This window comes from Carassius carassius, chromosome 16 (genome assembly GCF_963082965.1).
Source record: "Carassius carassius chromosome 16, fCarCar2.1, whole genome shotgun sequence".
Taxonomy (NCBI): domain Eukaryota; kingdom Metazoa; phylum Chordata; class Actinopteri; order Cypriniformes; family Cyprinidae; genus Carassius; species Carassius carassius.
Window position 1 is genome coordinate 22,808,066 of NC_081770.1, and position 15,670 is coordinate 22,823,735.

General features: G+C 35.3%; 1 protein-coding gene and 1 long non-coding RNA gene across 4 annotated transcripts in view; both read right to left on the reverse strand.

Annotated features, from left to right (window-relative positions):
• LOC132160206 (receptor-type tyrosine-protein phosphatase C-like) overlaps positions 1–15,670 on the reverse strand; it is a 241,630-nt gene that overhangs the window by 134,364 nt on the left and 91,596 nt on the right. The gene's annotated exons all lie outside the window — the stretch shown is intronic.
• The window catches only part of LOC132159940 (uncharacterized), a 58,097-nt gene that overhangs the window by 41,569 nt on the left and 858 nt on the right, over positions 1–15,670 (reverse strand). Inside the window, exon 3 of one of the 3 annotated variants that reach the window (XR_009437921.1) lies at positions 7,167–7,369. The exons of 1 other annotated variant lie outside the window; for it this stretch is intronic. This is a non-coding gene — a long non-coding RNA (uncharacterized LOC132159940). Of the gene's footprint in view, positions 1–7,166; positions 7,370–10,038; positions 10,085–15,670 lie in introns of those variants that run through there. One more of the 3 variants, XR_009437923.1, reaches the window with a different exon arrangement.

Consider the following 15,670-nt stretch of genomic DNA (forward strand, 5'->3'; position numbering starts at 1 on the left):
ATTTTAAAAATGCTACATTTTAAAAGAGATTTTAATACGATTTCTCATTTTCATCATCTCGTACATCCCTCCTTTCACTGACTGCTGCAAGACAGCAAGTCAAAAGAGGATGACTATTACCTGCTTCATTTGATTTTGTGACATGTGGATCTGGGTGAGAGGACTGTGACTGAATGTTAAGCAAGTTCAGTTTAGGTGCTCCAGTAAAGGACTTAATTACAAGCGCATTAAAACTACAAACTCATACAAAGACCAAAATAGATTCTTTTAAGTCATACACTTTTAAAGCACAGGATCTGGGTTTATTTTGAGTAACAAAAATGGATGCTTCAAATTCTTATTTATGCCACAGGATCTTAAATGTGAAGTCTAGTTTAGGCTAAAAATGTCTTGTTGCATCACTCGCTTTACCGCTCTCTCTCTTTCTCTCTCAAAAATAATAAAATAAAATCAATCAATAAATAAAGGTAAATAAAAAATACAAAATGAATCAATAAAGACATATCTAAATAAATAAAGCACTTGATCAGTGACGTGCTCATATCACAGCGTGATGGAAAGCAGGAGGTCAGAGTGTGAGAGATTGTGTGTGAAAATATGATAATGCAGGAGTGTGAGTTTGATGTCAGCTTTACCTCTATTGATATTTGCAGGTGTGTCTGATGCATTGGTGGGAGTGGAGGAGTCTGAATGAGGGACCATCAACATAATTTAAACATTTAAATCTAAGAACTGTAACATGTTTTTGGCTAAAAGATTTCTCCTTTTCATCATCTCATTCATCCTTATCACTATTCTATCCTTCACAAACTGCCTCAAGACTATTACCTGCTTCTGGTTTTTTGCCTTCTTCAGTGTGTGAGGGTGAGGGGTCTGTGAGTGAAGGGAATATCAAGATCAGTTTAGGTGGTCCAGCACAGGATGTTACTACAAACTTATAAAAAAGACTGAGAAAGCTTCTTCTACCGAGTCGTGCAGTTTCGAATTTACTGCCAACAATAAAAAGATAATCAATGACATTTGATGTCAACAATAAAATATACGAGAAGTCAAAGTTGAAAACCTGCTTAATATTTTATAGTTAATATTTGCATTTATATATATATATATATATATATATATATATATATATATATATATATATATATATAATGTTTGATTAATATGTTTCAAATATATTAATTGCAATATAATACTACAAATATAATTTTTTTAATATATAAAACACATTTTTAGGTGTTGTGCTCAATGGTTGTCATTTCACAATTTTAGAGTTAATATGTTTTATTCATATATTTTGTAGAAATATTATAAACATTTTAAACAATGATTAACAAAAACAGATGCTTAAAATTCTAATTTATATCACAGGGAATTAAATGAGAAGTCTAGTGTAGCCTAAAAATGTCTTGTTGCATCACTCGCTCTACCACTCTCTCACTCTCTCTCTTTCTCTCTCTCTCTATCTGTCTAAAAAAAAAACATCTATAAAATCAATCAATAAATAATAGTTTATAAAACATACAAAATAAAGAATCAATAAAGACATATCTAAATAAATAAAGCACTTGATCAGTGACATGCTCATATCACAGCGTGATGGAAAGCTGGAGGTCAGAGTGTGAGAGATTGTGTGTGAAAATATAATAATGCAGAGTGTGAGTTTGATGTCAGCTTTACCTTTATTGGTATTTGCAGGTGTGTCTGATGCATTGGTGGGAGTGGAGGAGTCTGAGTGAGGGACCATCAACATAATTTAAAAATTTAAATCTAAGAACTGTAACATGTTTTTGACTAAAAGATTTCTCCTTTTCATCATCTCATTCATCCTTATCACTATCCTATCCTTCACAAACTGCTTCAAGACTATTACCTTCTTCTGGTTTTTTGCCTTCTTCAGTGTGTGAGGGTGAGGGGTCTGTGAGTGAAGGGAATATCAAGATCAGTTTAGGTGGTCTAGCACAGGATGTTACTACAAACTTAAAAAAAAGACAGAGAAAGCTTCTTCTACCGAGTCGTGCACTTTCAAATTTACTGCCAACAATAAAAAGATAATCAATGACATTTGATGTCAACAATAAAATATACGAAAAGTCAAAGTTGAAAACCTGCTTAATATTTCATAGTTAATATTTGCATGTATATATATATATATATATATATATATATATATATATATATATATATATATATATAATTTTTTGTCAAAATATGTTTAAAATATATTCATTACAATATAATATTACAAATATATTATTTTTTAAATATATAAAACACATTTTTAAGTGTTGTTGTCACAATCATTAGCTGGAGTGCCCATGAACTTCAGTAGAGGTTACTCCACTCAGGACCATTCCACCCATCAACCCCCAGGTGTCACCATATCATCACTTGGACACTAGCACCTCTCATACTGTTGCACCACACCCAAACTACATCTCCCATGAGGCACTGCATCAATATCACCTTGCCACACCTGCACCTCATTCATCAGCTAATCTCCTCGCCACACCTGCACCTCATTTACACACTCATATAAGCAGCACTCACACACAGTCACTTTGTGAAGTCTTGATTTGCTAGTCAGTCTTTTCTGAGCATTTTCTCCCTGTCTCTCCTTCTAATTTCCTGTTAAGCTCCCCGACGCTGGACTGTGTACCCCGTTTATGATTGTTATCTGCCTGCCTCAACCCTAGCCTAGATATTGTTTCTGCCTAAGCCCTGTGTTTTGTCATTCCGGCTAATAAAAACCTGCGAATGGATCCGCATGCCTCTGATTCTCTATGCGTAACCGTTGTGCTCATGGATCCGCATGCCTCTGATTCTCTCTGCGTAACCGTTGTGCTCGATGATTGCCTTTTCAGAATTTTAGAGTTAGTATGATTTATTTAGTAGAATCATTATAAACATTTTAAAAATGCTACATGTTTTAAAAGAGATTTTAATACGATTTCTCATTTTAATAATCTCGTACATCCCTCCTTTCACTGACTGCTGCAAGATAGCAAGTCAAAAGAGGATGACTATTACCTGCTTCATTTGATTTTGTGACATGTGGAGCTGGGTGAGAGGACTGTGACTGAATGTAAAGCAAGTTCAGTTTAGGTGCTCCAGTAAAGGATTTAACTACAAGCGCATTAAAACTACAAACTCATACAAAGACCAAAGCAGATTCTTTTAAGTCATACACTTTTAAAGCACAGGATCTGGGTTTCTTTTTGAGGACCAAAAACAGATGCTTAAAATTCTTATTTATGTCAAAGGATCTTAAATGTGAAGTCTAGTGTAGCCTAAAAATGTCTTGTTGCATCACTCTATCTACCGCTCTCTCTCTCTCTCTCTCTCTCTCTCTCTCTCTCTCTCTCTCTCTCTCTCTCTCTCTCTTCTCTCTCAAAAATAATAAAATAAAATCAATCAATAAATAATAGTTTATAAAACATACAAAATAAAGAATCAATAAAGACATATCTAAATAAATAAAGCACTTAATCAGTGACGTGCTCATATCACAGCGTGATGTAAAGCTGGAGGTCAGAGTGTGAGAGATTGTGTGTGAAAATATAATAATGCAGCAGTGTGAGTTTGATGTCAGCTTTACCTTTATTGGTATTTGCAGGTGTGTCTGATGCATTGGTGGGAGTGGAGGAGTCTGAGTGAGGGAGTGTAGTGATGGATTGACAACATGAAACAATATTTCAGCATCATGTTTTAAGTTATACACACACACACACATACACGAACACACAAACACACCCAAACACACACACTTACATACATAAGCAATAGTGATGCACAACTGACTGGAAGCATCAACATAATTTAAACATTAAAATCTAAGAACTTGTAACATGTTTTTGACTAAAAGATTTCTCCTTTTCATCATCTCAGTCATCCTTATCACTATCCTATCCTTCACAAACTGCTTCAAGACTAATACCTGCTTCTGGTTTTTTGCCTTCTTCAGTGTGTGAGGGTGAGGGGTCTGTGAGTGAAGGGAATATCAAGATCAGTTTAGGTGGTCCAGCACAGGATGTTACTACAAACTTATACAAAAGACCGAGAAAGCTTCTTCTACCGAGTCGTGCAGTTTCAAATTTACTGCCAACAATAAAAAGATAATCAATGACATTTGATGTCAACAAAAAAATATATGGGAAGTCAAAGTTAAAAAACTGCTTAATATTTTATAGTGAATATTTGCATGTATGTATATATATATATATATATATATATATATATATATATATATATATATATATATATATATATATATATATATATATATATAATTTTTTTGTCAAAATATGTTTAAAATATATTCATTACAATATAATAATACAAATATATTATTTTTTAAATATATAAAACACATTTTTAAGTGTTGTTGTCACGATCATTAGCTGGAGTGCCCATGAACTTCAGTAGATGTTACTCCACTCAGGACCATTCCACCCATCAACCACCAGGTGTCACCATATCATCACTTGGACACTAGCACTACTCATACTGTTGCACCACACCCAAACTACATCTCCCATGAGGCACTGCATCACTATCACCTTGCCACACCTGCACCTCATTCATCAGCTAATCTCCTTGCCACACCTGCACCTCATTTACACACTCATATTAGCAGCACTCACACACAGTCACTTTGTGAAGTCTTGATTTGCTAGTCAGTCTTTTCTGAGCATTTTCTCCCTGTCTCTCCTTCTAGTTTCCTGTTTAGCTCCCTGACCCTGGACTGTTTACCCCGTTTATGATCGTTCTCTGCCTGCCTCAACCCTAGCCTAGATATTGTTTCTGCCTAAGCCCTGTGTTTTGTCATTGCTTTTGTCATTCCGGCTAATAAAAACCTGCGAATGGATCCGCATGCCTCTGATTCTCTCTGCGTAGCAGTTGTACTAGATGGTTGCCATTGCAGAATTTTAGAGTTAATATGATTTATTTATTTTGTAGAAATATTATAAACATTTTAAAAATGCTACATGTTTAAAAGAGATTTTAATACAATTTCTCATTTTTATCATCTCGTACATCTCTCCTTTCACTGACTGCTGCAAGACAGCAAGTCAAAAGAGGATGACTATTACCTGCTTCATTTGATTTTGTGACATGTGGAGCTGGGTGAGAGGACTGTGACTGAATGTAAAGCAAGTTCAGTTTAGGTGCTCCAGTAAAGGATTTAACTACAAACGCATTAAAACTACAAACTCATACAAAGACCAAAGCAGATTCTTTTAAGTCATACACTTTTAAAGCACAGGATCTGGGTTTCTTTTTGAGGACCAAAAACAGATGCTTAAAATTCTTATTTATGTCACAGGATCTTAAATGTGAAGTCGTGTATACAGTGGCCGAGAAGGGTCACAACACATACAAACGCCACAACAACTACATATCCAGAAAACACCTCCAAATTCAGAAAACACATACAAACGCCACAACAACTACATTTTCAGAAAACAACTTTCGTCGATTTCACATCACGTACGCTGCAAATATTCACAGCACGAGCAAATAGGGAAACGAACTGCAAACTGTAAAGACACAACGGAAATGTTTCCGGGGGGCCATAATCAGTGACAGACCCGAATCCATCCGGTTGTCTTCACTTACCTCTTGTAGCCATAAACAATAAAAGCGCACATTCAGATGCGAAGACAACCTGATGGATGCGGGTCCGTCACTGATTATCGACGAAAGTTGTTTTCTGAAAATGTAGTTGTTGTGGCGTTTGTATGTGTTTTCTGAATTTGGAGGTGTTTTCTGAATATGTAGTTGTTGTGGCGTTTGTATGTGTTTTCTGAATTTGGAGGTGTTTTCTGAATATGTAGTTGTTGTGGCGGCGTTTGCATGTGTTTTCTGAATTTGGAGGTGTTTTCTGAATATGTAGTTGTTGTGGCGTTTGTATGTGTTGTGACCCTTCTCGGCCACCGTAAGTGTAGTCTAAAAATGTCTTGTTGCATCACTCTATCTACCGCTCTCTCTCTCTCTCTCTCTCTCTCTCTCTTTCTCTCTCAAAAATAATAAATTAATAAATAATAGTAAATAAAACATACAAAATAAAGAATCAATAAAGAAATATCTAAATAAATAAAGCACTTGATCATTGACATGCTCATACCACAGCGTGTTATATATATAAAACACATTTTTAAGTGTTGTTGTCACAAATTTTTAATTTGCAGTTGTGTCTGATGCATTGGTGGGAGTGGAGGAGTCTGAGTGAGGGAGTGTAGTGATGGATTTGACAACATGAAACAATATTTAAGCATCATGTTTTAACTTATACACACACACACACACACACAAACACACACACATACATACATAACATAGTGATGCACAACTGAATGGAAGCATCAACATAATTTAAACATTTAACTGCTTCAAGACTATTACCTGCATCTGTTTTTTTGCCTTCTTCAGTGTGTGAGGGTGAGGGGTCTGTGAGTGAAGGGAATATCAAGATCAGTTTAGGTGGTCCAGCACATGATGTTACTACAAACTTATACAAAAGACAGAGAAAGCTTCTTCTACCGAGTTGTGCACTTTCAAATTTACTGCCAACAATAAAAAGATAATCAATGACATTTGATGTCAACAATAAAATATATGGGAAGTCAAAGTTGAAAACCTGCTTAATATTTTATAGTTAATATTTGCATATATATTTGCATATATATAATATATATTTGATTAATATGTTTAAAATATATTAATCACAATATAATACTACAAACATTATTTTTAAATATATAAAACACATTTTTAAGTGTTGTGCTCAATGGTTGTCATTTCACAATTTTAGAGTTAATATGTTTTATTTATATATTTTGTAGAAATATTATAAACATTTTAAACAATGATTAACAAAAACAGATGCTTAAAATTCTTATTAATATCACAGGGTCTTAAATGTGAAGTCTAGTGTAGCCTAAAAATGTCTTGTTGCATCACTCGCTCTACCACTCTCTCTCTTTCTCTCTCTCTCTATCCGTCTCAAAAAACAGATGTTTGCAGGTATATATATACAGTACACACACACACACACACACACACAGACACACACACACATTTCTGCTGAAAAATACACCCTCATATAAAAGAAAAATTGTGACACACACACAAACACACCCAAGCACACACACATACATACATAACCAATAGTCATGCACAACTGACTGGAAGCATCAACATAATTTAAACATTTAAATCTAAGAACTTGTAACATGTTTTTGACTAAAAGATTTCTCCTTTTCATCATCTCATACATCCTTATCACTATCCTATCCTTCACAAACTGCTTCAAAACTATTACCTGCTTCTGGTTTCTTGCCTTCTTCAGTGTGTGAGGTTGAAGGGTCTGTGAGTGAAGGGAATATCAAGATCAGTTTAGGTGGTCCAGCACAGGATTTAACTACAAACGCATTAAAACTACAAACTCATACAAAGACCAAATCAGATTATTTTAAGTCATACACTTTTAAAGCACAGGATGTGGGTTTATTTTTGATTAACAAAAAAACAGATGCTTAATATTCTTATTTATATCACAAGATCTTAAATAAAATAAGTAAGTAAATAAATAAATAAACAAACAAATAATGTAAATAAAAAATACAAAATAAAGATTCAATAAAGACATATCTAAATAAATAAAGCACTTGATCAGTGACGTGTTCATATCACAGCGTGATGGAAAGCAGGAGGTCAGAGTGTGAGAGATTGTGTGTGAAAATATATTAATGCAGGATTGTGAGTTTGATGTCAGCTTAACCTTTATTGGTTTTTTTAGGTGTGTCTGATGCATTGGTGGGAGTGGAGGAGTCTGAGTGAGGGACCATCAACATAATTTAAACATTTAAATCTAAGAACTTGTAACATGTTTTTGACTAAAAGATTTCTCCTTTTCATCATCTCATACATCCTTATCACTATCCTATCCTTCAAAAAACGCTGCAAGGTTATAACTGTCACGATCATGGACTTTCTGTTCCTTTTGTGTTTCCCTATTTTGGTCATGTTCCGCTCATTGTTTTGTTAATTGATTAATCCCCACCTGTTTCCATTCCCCATGTTTAAAAACCCTGTCGGTTTAGCTCCTCCTTGTCCGCTATTGATGTATTAATGTTATATCATATGTTTAAATATTTGTGTTGGATGTGCATTATTCTCCTGTGAGCATTAAAATAACTCTTTTGATATATATCTTCTTCCTCGTGCGTGTTACTCTACACAACAACACACTTGTGACAGAATAGCGGACTGAAAAGTGAGTTTAGTGGCGTTTTTCTTTCCTTTTTGTTTGTTTTGTTTTCCCCCTTCCCGGAATGAATATCCCAGTTGTTCAGCTCCTATGCCTGGAGCAGTCTGACTGTTTGCTGGAGGACCACACCAGGGACTTTACCAATCTGGCGTGCCTTACCAACTTCCCAGACTGCTCGCTCTGTACCTTTTATTACACCGGCCCGAGCGAGCGGTGTAAGGCACGCCTGCCAGCGAACGGTCCAAGAGAGAATTTCGCCGCCTTCGTGGAGAGAGTGCTGAAGAAAAATGGATCCCTGTTCACCGTCTGCCCCGCTGAAGAGGATATCTCCAGCCCCACTCTCGAACCAGAGACCAGCCAGCCATCATCCCATTGCACGGAGAAACAGCCTGAGCCCACTGCAGACAGAGCCTGAGCCCACCACGACGGAGCTGATCGTCGCCATGGAGCCTGAGCCCCGATCAGCATCTAACCAAGCATGTGAGCCGGCAACATCGTCCATTCCCGAGGGAGTTTTAGTGGACATCGGGGGCTTGGAGGGAAGCCCCACCCACACATTCCCGCCACTGAGGGTGAGCTGCATCTGGTTTCTGGATATTATTTTGAGGAACTTCTACACGTCTTCCAGACGGATTTAATTGACTGGATCAGTGAGGTATAACCCAAGTCTCCTGTGTCTCTGCTGGTTCTGCCAAGCCCAAGTCCATTTGTGTTCCCTCCCTCTCCTGCCTTCTCTCAAACCAGCCAGTTCCTCAACCCCATCTCTGCCGCGGGAGTTCTAGTATCCAGCTCCGCCTTGGCATGAGGATTCCCTGTCTCCACCTCCAAGCACAGGACTCCACCTCGGTCCTTTGACCCAGCGGCTCCGCCTTGGCACCAAGCTCCCTCGTCTCCACTGTGGCCTGTCATCCCACCAGCTCCATCGGCTCCCTTGTCTCTCTGGCTCCGGCTTGGTCAGTCGTCGACTATCCTCCGCCTTTGGGACCCCACTCCTCTGGCTTCGCCTCGTCACTCCATCCCTCCGGCTCTGTCAGGCTCCTCCTTCCCTCCGGCTCCACCTCCATCCTCAGTCACTCTGACTCCGCAGTGGGGTTCTGGAGCCCTGCCTCCACCTTGGTCGCCAGTGCCTTCAGCTCTGCCTTGGACCTTCTGACCTTCAGTGTCACACTGGCTCTCCGTCTGCTTGGCTCCAACCTGGGCTCCTTATCCACCGACGCAGTCTCTGTCAGTCGGCCCCCTGGTGTTGTCGGCTCCTCCTCAGCCATGGCTCCTCCCGCCATCTACTCCACCGTGGGTCATCATCCTGGCTGGTCTCTGGACCACCATCTGGCTTCTCCTGCTCCGGGCTCCTCCCTCCATCCAGTTCACCCTGTTTCCATGCTCTATGCTCCCTCATTGCCTGCCCCATGCCCGCCTCCTGAACCCCTACCCTCCCTCCGCTGGACTGTCTTTTTCGGTGTGAGGATGCAGCGTTCCAGGAGGGGGTGAACTGTCACTTTTGTGTTTCCCTATTTTGGTCATGTTCTGCTCCTTGTTTTGTTAATTGATTAATCCCCACCTGTTTCCATTCCCCTGATTACTTTCCTGGTATTTAAAAACCCTGTCTGTTTAGTTCCTCCTTGTCCGCTATTGATGTATTAATGTGATATCATATGTTTGATTTGTGTTGGATGTGCCTTATTCTTCCATGAGCATTAAAATAACTGTTTTGATATATATCTTCATTGTGTGCGTTACTCTACACACTAGCACACTAGTGACAATTACTTGCTTCTGCTGTTTTGTCTTCTTCAGTGTGTGAGAGTGATGGGTCTGTGAGTGAAGGGAATATCAAGTTCAGTTTAGGTGGTCCAGTATAAAATTTAACTACAAACACACTAAAACTTATAAAACAGGCCAAAGTGTCTTCTAGCAAGTAGTACACTTCATAACCTTTGAAGAAGCCAGTGTCTTACATGATGAAAGTTAGAAATATAAAACCCAATCTTAATTTTAACTACAACAGCACAGCATTTGAAACATATACTAAGATTTCTTTCAGAAAAATATATAGGGAATTTACTGAATATTTATTTGTGCACTAAACATTTGTGCACTAAAACTGGATGGTCTGAGGGAAAAAAATGAGTAGAAACTATTTTCACTCAGGAATTGCTAGCAAATTTACAATAATTATGAAGACAAGTAGAGTAAGTTAAGTCCTTGCATAGTGACCGACACTTTCGAATGCATTTTCTTTTTTTTTGTATTCATCTTCCTAAAATTTCATCACGCACCTCTCAAAATGCTTGCTACAGATGCGATAAACACAGGAAGTTTAACCCGCTCCAAATTTTTTATGATGGATGAAAGTTTCAGAGGCCATTTCAGTGAGGTCATATTTATTTTTTAATGTACGGAAATTAAATGGTATTTTCTTGTAAAACCTATAAAATCCTTATTTTATTTACTACTTTGCTTATAAAAAAAAATAGATAAATTAAAAAATACAGTATAGCAATATTCAATTATTTACCAATTATAATTTGCTTAATACAAATTATTTAGCTAAAAAAAAAAAAAAATGAGTTCCCCGACAACTAAAAAGCTCTCTTTATTTAAAAAACAAATCAACTAATGCACTCTAAAAAAAAAATGTTGCATAAAATTCTGCATCTCTCTTCTATGATACTCAAGATTGCCTCCTTGTGAAAACTGTCAGCTTTGGTCTGAAAGGGGAAGGGAGTTACTAGCAGTGGTCTGTATGTGGTGCGACCTGGCTGCCATGGAAACGCAGCTTGCACACAAACTATTTCAGTTTCTCAACCACAGCTTCCTGTAGCAAGACAAAACCCTTCCCCCTTCTCAAGGCTCTGACACTTTGCTTTCTTTTCTATTGTTCGGCTCAGTATACACTTCATATATGTGCTTCTGGCAAATATATACGGCCATATAACTCATACATAGTACATGTGTGGAAGGGGGGAGGGGTCAAATATACTCGTGTGGGTGGGGATAGATAATTATAGATTATAGACTATAGTTATATTTATGCAACTCTTATAAATCTTATACACGAGAGCTTCGACTACAGCTACAATACTGTAAAATGTTAGTTAACTAGACTACTAATCTAAAGCAGTGTCAAGATAAAGTATTTTATGGAAACATTTGGTAATTTTTGATACTGAGATTGCTAAAATTAATTTATTTTTATAATCCTGAAAATCTCATGATAGCTTTCTTTAATTTTTTAACTCTGAATAACTTTAGTGTTAGTTTAGAGTAGCAGTACTTTGCCGGATGTGGTTTTGCTCGACTTGGTTCACAACTTGAAGCGCATGCATCTTGAGCGTAGCTGTTTTAACAGGTCCACCCATTACATGGAACATGACAGAATGACAAAAGTGACTTTAATTGTGCTTTTTTTTTGTGTAGTTTACTTTCAGAAGATGTTGTTTTAATTTGACTGTCTTGTCACAGTAATCACAATGACAATCATTTATAACATCAATCTCCTGCAAGTTATATATAAACCTTGTTTTTAAAGATTGATCTAAACCTCCAAACTGTGCTATAATCACAAACATTGACTATTAAAACAATGCATATTACATATTTTCAATAGTAATTTGATGTAACATAACAGACCATTTTAACAATAATTACAGCTTTAGTTTAGACTATAAAAGTACAAACAATTCCTTTAAATCTGAAAAAAGGTTTCCCCAAAAGATGTCTTCAGCATTATGTGGTTTTAATCATTTTAGTTACAATATAGTATGCCATTTCTAATCAATTTTGCAGTTTAAACCTGATTAAATTTGTTTTTTCATTCCAAATGGTTGAAAGTATGTATCAAACACTGCTAGGTTTGACTTTGACATTATTACTTAAAATTTCAAGGCAGTAATTTTACTATTGTTACATATTATTTTTGCTATCACTTTAGTAAAAGGACCTATTCTCACTATTTACTAGTTGCTTATTAGCATGCATATTATCAACAAATTTGCTGTTTATTAATACTTTTAAAGCACATATTCTGCATTAGTTACTTATTAGCATGCATATTATCAACATATTTGCTGTTTATTAATACTTTTAAAGCACATATTCTGCATTAGTTACTTATTAGCATGCATATTATCAACATATTTGCTGTTTATTAATACTTTTAAAGCACATATTCTGCATTAGTTACTTATTAGCATGCATATTATCAACAAATTTGCTGTTTATTAATACTTTTAAAGCACATATTCTGCATTAGTTACTTATTAGCATGCATATTATCAACATATTTGCTGTTTATTAATACTTTTAAAGCACATATTCTGCATTAGTTACTTATTAGCATGCATATTATCAACATATTTGCTGTTTATTAATACTTATAAAGCACATATTCTGCATGAACATATTCTACATCTCTAATCCTACCCAATACCTACTAAACAACTATCTAACTATTAATAAGCAGCACAAAATACCAAAGACAACAAAAATAATTGTTAAAATGTATTATTTAAAAGCCATGAAGCTACAGGAAAACATCATTAAAGTCCTTACTAATTCTTTCCTGACATATCAGACTTAAACTTTCTGTTTAAATCACTATTTTTACTTCAACACCAAGGTTGCAACACGTATCTACCATCTTTAAAAACACAAAGATTTGCAGATAGTATGAGAGCGAGTTCAGGTAAAAAAAAAAAAAAAAAACATTATTTAAATTAATTCACCTTTATAGTCTTTACTCCATCTTTTAAAATAATTGTTAGTTTGTAAAAACTGTGCCACTTCTTTTTAGTCTCCTAACTAATGAAGCCAAAGCAGTTGCCCAATATGAAAATAATGCACACTGGGTCAACACAATGGACACAGGCCTAGATACTGTATATACCATAGAGTTCATGTACGTACAGTCTTCGAAACTGAAACGGCTCATTCTTAAGATGCAGACATGAAATCAACAATCTATCTAACGTAAAGACTTGATATGAATTTTATTTACACCCAACAAATTTCTGGTAAAAATAAAAAATCAGCTTATTGTAAACATTGAATAATCTAATAAAACCAAGTTTGGCCAAGTAATAAAGTCTAAAGGTTAAGAAACCAGCATGCTATGAGTTCTTTTACTGCAAGACCCTGAGGAGGAAATGCTAGAACAATTATTTAATTGTTGCCTTAGTGGTTTCACACACATTGTTCAGTTGATACCTTGAGGAGATCATTGTAACTGATTTCACACTTGAAATTACTTTAGTCGGTATAACCTATTTGAGCCAGGTTGTTTTGGTCAAATTAAACCATATTTTTGATATTTTTTTAAACGTTTATCTATCAATATTCAAATTTGGGTCATCAATTACTCATCCTCATTTTATTATTATTATTTTTTTGTATGTACTGTAGACCACAAAAGGAGATATTGTATGTTTATGCTGCTTTTCATGAGCTGTCAAGCTCCACAAATCTCACATTTAGTACATTCCTAGTCTTCTGAAATCATATGAAAGATTTTTGCATGAAGATTTAAGACTTATGTTCCTTGCACAAAGATATTGTATGACTTCAGATGCCATATGAACTACTTTTTTTTAATCTTTTACTATAGGGAAGAGAGCAGCATGAACATTCTTCTAAATAGCTTCTTCTGTGTTCTACAAATGAAAGAAAGTCATACAGTTTTGGACCAACATGAAAGTAAGTAAATAATGACAGAATATTCCTCTTCGGATGAGTCTTTCCTTTAAATAAACATACGGACAAATAAAGACACTGAAATATGTCTGAAAAGTAGTTTTCATTAATATAGCCATGACCACTGATACATAAAGCCTCGATCTCACATATACGCCCATCGTTCGATGTCTTTCTTCCTTTTCTATGTGATTTGCATGTACAGTGCAGTCACAAGGATTCTCATCCGGTCTAAAGCCACAACACTTTTAAATATAGTGAAAAGACATTTAGATGCAACACGTCTCATGTCACTTCTTCAGCGATTCTCGCAAGCACCATTTTAGCCGGCAAATTTGTGAGACACAGAAACCGGCTCAAAATGGAACAAGGAAGTGGTCAGAGGCCTGAGCAGCGAGGCGTTATGTTCAACAGTATCATGCAATGTGACACCCAAAAGACATTTGAATGAATAATATAATATAATATAATATAATATAATATAATATAATATAATATAATATAATATAATATAATATAATATAATATAATATAATATAATATAATATAATATAATATACCTAACGTGCACTCAAGATATGTCTTAAGAAAAATCAAGTATGTGATCACAATTTTTTTTTGTGATATTGTCATGTGATATTATTATTTTTATCATTCTCTTTTGCTTGCTGGAAATTTATTTAACTGCATCCTGGTAACAACTCCATGGTCCATGGTCCCTGTTAAATAAATGAAATCCAAAAAAAAACAAAAAAACCTTTAACAATATTAATCTTTAACATTGATTTTTTTTCACTTAATCTTCTGGGTTGATCATTTTCTCATTCATTCATTCATTTTTTATTTTTATTTTTATATTTTTATATGAAAAAACAAAACAAAACAAAACAAAACAAAACATGTAAATGAACCTATTGATGACCAATCAGAAGGCAGTACTAGAATAATTGGTTTTATATTTTCTTGTATTATTATTTATTTAATTTATCTATTTAAATTACATGTTTTTTTTGCATTAAAGAAACGTAACATAATTTTAAATGTAAATTAGTAAATTCAATATTATTGTAAATATTGAAATATATATTGTATAATACTAAAATGTTACACTGAATTATTATATTATATTATATTATATTATATTATATTATATTATATTATATTATATTATATTATATTATATTATATTATATTATATTATATTATATTATATTATTAAACATGCAAAAAATACACATTTCAGATGCTGATGCAATAGCCCGAGGAAATTTTCCCAAAATACTCCATAGGACTCAAGAACATCAAAAATGGTTCTTCACAAGAAAACCTGAGAACTTTTACTTTCAAGAAAACTGAACAGCACTCTATTAAATAACTTAGAGATCCTCAACAGGATCCATCAGAATGTGTCATTTGAAAGCAGGGATGATTGATTGACAGCTCGGCCTCCGCACAGGTCAAATCTAGCAGAACCTCAAGTGAGTTTGAGGGGATACGCCCAAACCAGCCAGATCTTTGACAGCTCCTTTACCAGGTAATACAAACTAGAACCCAACAGACTCTCACAAGTGTCCTGCCACATAACCTTTCAAAATATCACATTAGGTATTTTGCAACATTTTGTGAGCTCTGGCCTTACTCGGATGCTGTAGAAAGCAACAACTTCTCACTTTGGCTGCCTAAAGAAAATTCCCCTCCTTCTTGGACAAC